Genomic DNA, 9,895 nt, shown 5'->3' with positions numbered 1-9,895 from the left:
ATTTGTCTTGCGTTGACAAATATGAATCTATGGTAGTACATTCTGTGGTCGTATCTATACCGTTGTTGTTGCTTTCTGAATGATATTTTTTATGGCGTTTGTTTTGTGGTAGGACGCACGTAACAGAGACCTTATTTATGTTTCTCCGCCGATAGAACTCGCTCCATCGGAATATACAGCTCACCATGGAAGTCCGAAAGGTTGTATCTCATCTCTTGGTTAAAAGAAAATCGACGATAGACTGGGACACAGTGTTTACCATAAACCAACTAACACCTACGCTCTTTGGTACATAGAGCGCATGTGTCTCAGATACCGGCAGCCTGCCTGGTGAGCTACAGCACCTAAGAACGGTGTTCCAACAGAACAGCTATTCTGATTGACGGATACGCCATTCATTTCATTCTAAACAAGTTCAAGGAAGGGCTGTAGTCGAAATGAAGATGTGGGCACACCCATTCCAACGATGTTCTTGCCGTATTTTGGCGGCCTGTCTTCAAGAATAGAAAGAATTCTCAAGAGACACGACATCAAGAATATTTTTCGGCTATCAGTAACGTTGAGGGATTTCTTGTATTCGGGGCAAAGATAAACTTGGCCTTATATACACGATAACGTATCTACGAAGTTAATGGAAGAGTTAAGTTGTATCTTACTTGTGTAATCTCTTTACGAGAAGTGAGAGAATACCGTCAATCTATCGACCAACTTCACTTTCGTCTGCATTTTGAAACCTATTTGAAAAGGTTGTGTTCAAGCGTCTTCTTCAACAACTGACTGCAAATAATATATCGTCCAAGTCACAGTTTCGGTTCCTCCAGCGCTGCGATACAGAGACTGCTATTGTCACGTACAGTAAGAATGTACGTAATTCAATAGATAACGAATTAGAGGCTACTGGCATTTTCTGTTACCTGTTAAAAGCTTTTGACTCTTTGAATCGCAGCATTCTCACAAGTAAATTAGAATATTGTGGTGTCACTGACAGTGTTGTAAAATGTTTCGTGTCTTACCTAACTAGCAGGAAACTAAGAGTGTCGTTGCGAAATGCTACCTGTGGAGTAAGCAATCGGTCTTCATCTGATTGGGAAATAATTATGTGTGGTGTTCGTCAAGGTTCCAGTTTGGGTCCGTTGCTTTTTCTTGTGCACATGAATGACCTCTCGTCTATTACAATACTAGACGTTAAGTTATTTTCTTTTTTTGCAGATGATACAAACATTTCAGTAAATAGTTACTCAAGCACAGATTTACAGATGGCTGCTAAACAACTTGTCACTGGTATTAATACATTGTCTAAAGGTAATTGACTCTCATTAAACTTCGAAAAGACCTACTAATGCAATTTAAAACCTGCAAGAGATTTACTTCTAGCATATCTATAACATATGAAGACATGCAGACAGAAAAGGTTGACAGTGTTAAATTTCTGTGATTACAGCTCTTTAATAATTTCAGTTGGGAGTGGCATACCACAGAACTGCTTAAGCACCTACACAAGTCGGCATTTTCATTGCGAAGGATGTTAAACGTAGGAGATATGAATATAAAAAAAACCTGCCTATTTTGCTTCCTTTCATGGGATCACATTCTAGGTTAACTCGTCAAACCGAGCACACGTTTTTTAGAGTGCAAATGCATATAATAAGACTCCTCTGTGGTACAAATTCAAGAACATCATGTAGAAGCCTGTTCAATGAACTCGGTTTTCTAATCACTGCTGCTAAGAAAATTTATTCCTTAATAAAATTCGCTGCAAATAATATGACTCTGCAGCAAACCAATAGCTGAATACATAGTATCAATACTGGGAATGAGAACAACCTACATAAAGGCCAAATATCACCTACCTCGGTCCATACAGGGGCTCAATATTCGGGAACACACACTTTCAATAAATTACTAGCAGACATTAAAAATTTGATTTCAGGTAAAGCTCAGTTGAAACAGAGTCTGAAAGACTTTTTGGTAGCAACTATTTCTACTCGACAGATGAATATCTTAACAAGGGCTGTTAAACCAACTTCAGAATAAATGTATGTTAGATTTCAGTTTTGACAGCACTTGGTCACAACAGTCAAGAATAGATATTGTGTGTATGATATATTTATTGAAAGTGCTTAACTGTGTTTCATTCTGATAGTGTATTAATTCTGTAAATATTAGCAGTTCCAGTTTACTGTACTGTATTCACATATTCGACAATCTCCTGACAACTGAACATGGAAACGAGTATTACATTCATACGGTCCATGTTTTTATGATATGCTTTCTGACTTGTTCCACACCCATGAGAATCATCTCATTTTTGAGTCTATGGAACGAAAACTCATTCTAATCTAATATCTAATGTAATCCCAGGAAACGTGCCATATATAAGATCCCATGCAAAAGTGGGAAATCTTAACTGGGCAGATACGCAGAACAGTGAAAGTGCAAGAACTATGTGGTGAACACCATCATCACACACGCCTGGACCAACCGGACAAATCGGCGCCACTGAAGCATTGCCTCGACATGGGCATCGCCAAGTTTTTCTTTTACGAGAAGACTAAAGCTTTATCCTCAGCGTCATTTTTCTGTGACTGTGTTTTTAAGGAGGCCATACATATCCGAACGGCGGACAGTCTTTTTAATATATTTTCAGTTGAGCGCCCTTCAGAATTCAGCACTGGCTGCCACTAAATGAAAACAGGAGAAACAACAAGTTCCCATTCATGACCCGACGCAGAAGACTGCTGAAATTTAATATAGTGTTTGATGACAGCAACGTCCAGCAAGACAGTCGTCGCCTACAGCGCACGCACGGAAAGCTTTTCTGCGGCTCCAGGCAGGGTGTGCTGTGAGCGCCGCTTTTCTCCAATTGCGAGCGTCTTGCCGCGCATGCGTCCTGCCTCCTCATGGCCTGATAAATTTCGGCGCCGACGCGTCTTGCAGCAGTGACAACAGGAACTAAAACCACCTGAAGACCTGAAATATTGTGGAATTTCCACAATATGATCCAATGTCTGAGCCGTGAATAGTATGTATCTTGAGGCGGTTTCTACAGCGTCATAAATAAAAAAAGAAGAACTTTACAAACTGAGGTAGGACACTGGTACACAAAAAGGGTCAGCAAGTACATATGAACCGGGAATTTCAAAGGCCATCCAGGGCTACTAAATGGCTTTCCACGTATTTAGTCACTCGCTACAAATGGATGCCCAGTGCAGGAGATGCTCCAAGTTTTGTCCAGATGCATCGAGACTCGCCTGACATCGACGCTGCAATGAATAGCGTACACCCTCAATGATACCTGGTGTCTGTCGAAGGCACCCTGCAGATCCTTCAGATACTCTCCATAGGAAAAAACGGACTGCAGACAGATCGGATGACCAATACAGGGGTCCGGAAAGTTTGCCTGAACATGAGTGCTCACCTACCCGCTGAAATGAGCCCAAGCCCCGTTGTGCTGAAACCGAAAGCGGCGACGAACAGGCCTGCGAAAATGATTCAGAGTGTCCGGCAGAACCTCTTGCAGGAATAGTAGATACTGTGCTTGCTTCCATCAAGTCGGCCCGGGAAAATGTACGACCCAATTAGTCTCCGATGACGCCAACCCACGCGTTTATGGTAAGCGTGTGTTTGAGGCATGGGTACGTGTAGCATGTGGGATCATATCCTCCCATGAATGCAGCTTGTGAACATTCATCACACCCTCACGTGAGAACGAAGTCTCATCAGTGAAAAGAACACTCGCTGTGAAGCTTTGGTCTCGTACCCCCTTAAGGCCCGATTTCTGTGTGATTACTGATCCCTGTTGTATGTCCAATGTGGCACATCAATTGGTAAACTTCTTTTTAATCACCCGCAAGTGTCGTAGTCTTCATTCTTAGCGATTAGCACGTACGTGGTGTTCAGAATTGTTCTTCTTTACTTTAATTATGTACCTTGGATTTCGAAAAATGTAGGTCCCGTACAGTGGACTTTGTAAGGTCATGTTTGCGGTAAGTATTGTTTCATGAATGTTTCTACATAATTTTCGGCATTGTATTTCGCAGTCCTCACTGCATTTTACTGAAATTTTTATTTTGTTTTTGTATAGTACCGTACCGTTAACATGGTCCTGGACTGAGACCGGTTGATAAATAAACTGCATTAACGTCAGCGTTATTGTAATCCGTTTTCAATATTCCACAGTTATATATGCTGGTATCTACGTGGACAAGACCTTTACGAGAAGAAGATATGTTCAGCTATCTTGGCAGCAAAACGACGGGAGTTGTGAGGATGTAAAATGTAGATTTGCGTCGACAAGATAAGTGTTACTGAAGAAGAGAACTTTGTTAACATTGAATATAAATTTAAGTGTTAGGAAGTTTTTTTCGGAGGTGTCTGTCTGGAATGAAGCTCAGTACAGAAGTGGCACATGGACAAACAAAAGGATCAGAGGAAACGCCAACAGAATATTTCCATTAATTGTTCGTCTTGTTTTCCCTGTGATGTCTGTCTATTGTATGTGTTGTGTCTTGCCTCCTCGTCGAATATGGGAAGCCTAGGAAACCTGCTTTCTCGGATCGCTAGACAACAGTTCGAGCAAATCGTATTAATGAATTTTTATTACAGCAAGATAAATGACAATTCTTAGCTTTGACACTTTACAATGAAGTGTCGCAAGCATTGGGGGACAGACAAAATAAGAAGTCTCATCAGTATATGCAATGCCTAAAATAAGTGAAATCATACAGTTCCGAAGTCGCTGCTGTAGAGCTCGTGGAACGGTTGGTCTTGAATTGGGGCACGGCCAGGCGGCACGGCGCCTATGTCCATTCCTTGTAGATGGCGCTGCTGTCTCGTTGTCGTTCTAGAGTAGGGGGTCAATTAGCGTACTATTGGCTGACGTCTTCTTCACAGGCCTCTCTACTCTAACGTTCCTGCTCAGTGTGCCGGAGCTTGACATTACACCAGAACGGTATGACTGTCAGTAGTCTAGGACAAATTATGTCAGGTGTTTGTACAAATCACTGGATAATTTCGATATTATACAGCTGAAAGGAATATGGGATTCTTTTAAGTAATGTGTCGTACCCTACTTCCTGCATGAGGTTAATAACCGAAACCGATAGATGACTAATGGGACAAATAAACAACTGACGGTGTAACCTCCCAGCAAATAAATTTAATGTCAAAGACAATAAATGAGAAATAGCAATCTGAACAAAGTGTAAGCTCCCCGCAAAATTGAAAGTCAATTCAATAAAAATGAAATGTCAGTGACAATGAAAACGCAAATAGACCGAAATGTCGATCTTAGGCCCTGTTCACTAATTAACCTGAAATTCTTACCTCAGTAAAACTGCATGTCTAAATTCTGCTCTTATTCTTCGGCATAGCTTGGAGGAAATGCATCGCAAATATTCTTTGAATTTAAGTGAAACTTTTCTTTAAGGAAATGCATGGGAAACTTTCTTTCAATTCAAATTATTGTTTTCATTAAAAATTGCTTTGAAAACAAAATTATTATTGGGGCGATTCTTGGACAAATTAATTACAGTTAAGATACATTACATTATCAGATGTGCGCAATGCTGCTTCATTACCTTATTTAAAAAATATACCTCGTCCTGAATCTTGACCAGAGCGCCATGTCGACGCCCGCCGACTCCTCACACAACTCCGACTGTCTCTCACGCGCTACTAGCACTGACAGAGTGCAACTAGCAACTGCAACAACTGACTCCCTACATGCAACTGAACTCTCTCGCAACTTGACCGCAACTGCACAGAACTCTCGCGCGGTCAAGCGCAGACTAGCAACGATAAATAACTCTCTGGTCAGAGATTCTGTCATGCCTGGCCATCGCTGCTACTGAATACGTACGTGTTTCATAACCCTCGGGGGGGGGGGCAAAAATTTGGCAGCGATGGTGAGTCATTTGGACTTGCCATGAGCAACAAATTTTTTCTTAATTAATCAACTTTTACAATTTACAGAATATTCAGATGTAGTACATGAATAAAATGTGGTGCACATGCACCGAGTACAAAACATGTCAGACAATGACAATGAGTACAGAACATATGACATAAGTGCACAGTTACTGACGTTCAGCACAAAACATATTAACACATGACATAAGTGCACATGCACTGAAAAATTCGTCAACGTTTTCACAACAAATAAATGTAATGGCAAAAAATCATCAAATCACAAAATGTATATACAATGAATACAAATCATATTGATAAATGACAAAGGTGCACACGCACTGTAGTACAGAATATATCATCAAATCACAAAATGTATTAATAAATGACAAAAGTGCACACGCACTGTAATACGGAACATATCAGAAAACCACAAAATGTATACGTAATGAGTACAAATGGCTTAAAGTGCACACGCACTGTAAAACTCTCTAATATTTTTACGACAAACAAACAAATCAAGGAGTGTAATAAAGTGCACATGCACTATAGAAGTCTTTAGTAATTTCACGACAACTGATGTTATTAACAAATGAAAGGAAGTGCATACGCACTGTATATGACTTTTTCATTTTACAAGAATTAGGAAAGGAATAGGAAGGATTGCGTCATGGTTGTAGCACTTAGGTTGCACGCAGCTGCACTGAAAGTCCATATCTTTCCACAGAAGTACAACATCAAGTGAGACAATCTGAAGTTCTTTTCCCAGAAGTATTTACCAGCGTAGCCAAGACACTGAAATGTCGTAGTAATATTCCCTGTTATCATTTTGGCAGTACGTCAGGTACGCCAAACAGTGGGACCATAATATCTTCTTCATCGCTCACGGTGGTGGACAGCATGTCGTGTCAACACCACGCTCTTACAAGGCACATCAACGTAGAATCAGTGCAAAAACCAAATATGGTGCTCCATGATGATGAGGATAGACAGGACAAATGGATATTACAGTAATTCCAGGTAGTTAGGTCAGAAGGTGAAGGACATTAAGTCACACAGTAATCTTCATTGAGAATTACATTAGTAGTTTGCGGCATTCATAGCCCAGTTATTGAACATTTCTGTACCATGTATTTAGTATTACAGAATAATGTTCATAAAATTAACTGAATATAGCAATTATTGGCCTCATGGGTAATCGTATTACAATAAACAGTGGCATTCCTTGGCCAGTTACAAAGCATATTTAGTATGACAGAATAATGTTCATAAAATTAACTGATTATAGTGAACATTGGCACTTATTGGCCGGTTATAAACCATCAGAAGTCATCATTGAAAAGGAGAGTCAATTATTGGCATAGCATTAACATAATTCATTTAGTTATACTAATTATTGGCACTCATTGGCCAGTTACCAAAACATCAAATGTCATCATTGAAAATAGGAGCCAATGAGTGGCATAGTATTGACATAATTCATTTAGTTAAACTAATTATTGGCACTCATTCGCCAGTTACAAAACATCAAAAGTCATAATTGAAAACAGGAGCTAATGAATGACATAGTATTAACATAATTCATTTAGTTAAACTAATTATTGGCACTCATTCGCCAGTTACAAAACATCAAAAGTCATCATTGAAAACAGGAGCTAATGAATGGCACAGTATTAACATAATTCATTTAGTTATACTAATTATTGGCACTCATTGGCCAGCAAGTATGGAATAGCACAAAACATTGTTCATCATTCAGTATTATTCAGAACTCTCTTAAATAGGTAGCATTATTTGGAACTGGTGATACATTTTTTTTTTTGTTAGCAATGCATTGCTGTGGGTAATTATAAGGGAAAGCAACAAGAGAAAAAGAAAAAAAATTTGCTTCTGGGTTGTTCCTGTAAATGAAAAATGTGTAACGTCATTTGTCATGAGTTCTTCTGTAGCAAGGTTATCAAACAAGGAAGTATATGTGATCACATTTATAAATGATAGACACAACTGGGTAAAAAAAATGCAAGTACTAGTACAGGTTTAATAAGTAACAGGTTTAGTAAGTATCATGAAAAGCTTCTCCTGAAAAAAAATACAAAATGGATTATTGAGCTGAAAGAAGAAACGCATACTATGCTGAAAAGTAGTAAACTTCGAATTAACACGTAGTGAAATGCGTATAAAAACAATGTGTTCCATAGCTGTCCTTTCCAAAACCTTCAGTCATCATACCATACGATATAAAACATACTGTCAAAACAAACTGCAACAAATACTTAAATAACTACATAGCATAAATACATAAACTTCAACATCATTCTCATCAGTAAAGAAAAAAAACTTCATTATCCATCACTTCACTATCCATATTATCATAACTTCATTATTATCATCACCTGTAAAGAAAAACTTCATTACCCATAGTAGCATATTCTTCATCATTATTCATCAGCATTCATTATCATCTGCAAAAAAATCACTTCGTTACTCATTACACAACTATTCCTTATCTCTAGCATATTTCATCACTAAAACTAAGATGTGTAGTTCTGTCTGACAGCCTGTATCAATCGCCTTGTATTCTGAAAGAAAAAATGAGTTAAGACTGCTATTCTACGATGTGTATAGTACATTCTTGTTAATGCTTGTTAATTCTGATCCATTTACTCTTCCTCATAAGGTTTTTGTTTCTTCTTTCGTCTATTCCGTAGTTGAAATTCCCATTTCTGTTTAATTTATTTCCTTTACACGTTATTTCTTTCTGAAAATGATGAACAAAGATTAATGTCTTGCATTTACATCATATACTCACTAAATAATGACTGGTTTATGGTGGCATAATTAAGCATACAGCATAACATGACAGAAAGCGTAATATGTCAAAAGCATAGACAGTGTTCAAAGGCAAAAATATACAGAGAATATCACAATGCAGCAGCAAAAACGAAAAATGTAAAACAGTCACGATGTTGAGATATCATAGGGCAAAAAATGTCAAAGTCAACTGGTGTGTGTTATACCTTAACTATTTCACAGTGCATACAAACAAAACATGAAAACAATCGTACATACATAAGAAAGACAAAATGTGACGTTCGTTGTGTTCAGCTTGTATGTAGTGTAGTTAATAGAGGCGAGAATTAAAGACTTTAATGGAGAGAGAATTTGATAAAATTAATACGTCACTACATAGAATTGCATAATTATTCATAAAATACGTAAGTTTGTCTGGAAAAATATGCACGGTCTGATGTGTAACGACAAGAAAAGCGACCTGCTAACCTTACCTTGCCGGGCACTTGCCAAGAAAAAATACGATAGTCATCAGTAATTAATCATGTGAATATAACTGCATAAGTGGTTATAAAATGAGTAAGTTCATCTGGAAAATATGCACGGTCTGATGTGTAACGACAAGAAGAGCGACCTGCTAACCTTACCTTGCCGGGCACTTGCCAAGAAAAAAATAGGATAGTCATCAATAAGTAGTCACCTAATTATAATTGCATAAGTGGTCATAAAAATTAGTAAATGGCATCATAGCATGTTAAATCATAAAGTGGTTTCATTCAATAAAGGGTTTAATGTTCGACACATGGTGGTTGCCCTTACTTTTCCTGGTTCTCAAAGTTTCGACGTGTACAACATTGGGGTGAGGAATGCTGCGAATTCGATATGGACCTGCGTATAGAAGTTCAAATTTACTGCACTTACCTTTTATTCTGCTGGATAAATAGTGTGTACGTACTAATATCTTCTGTCCAATGTGAAAGTCACGGCGTGTACTAACCTGTTTTTGCTGTCTTCTCCGGCGCTCTGCGGCACGTTTGATGTTGTTCAGCGCAATGTCAATTATTTCATGGTGTCGTAATCGACGAGATGTAGGAAAGTGTACTAATTCTTTAATTTTGTTAGGTGGTTCAGCATTATTCAGTATAACAGACGGAGATAGCATAGTGGATTCATTTGGTATGGAATTAATTACATCTTG

Source organism: Schistocerca nitens, chromosome 6 (assembly GCF_023898315.1).
Source record: "Schistocerca nitens isolate TAMUIC-IGC-003100 chromosome 6, iqSchNite1.1, whole genome shotgun sequence".
Lineage (NCBI taxonomy): Eukaryota > Metazoa > Arthropoda > Insecta > Orthoptera > Acrididae > Schistocerca > Schistocerca nitens.
The sequence above is the reverse complement of the archived record's forward strand: the minus strand, read 5'-3'. Positions refer to the sequence as shown.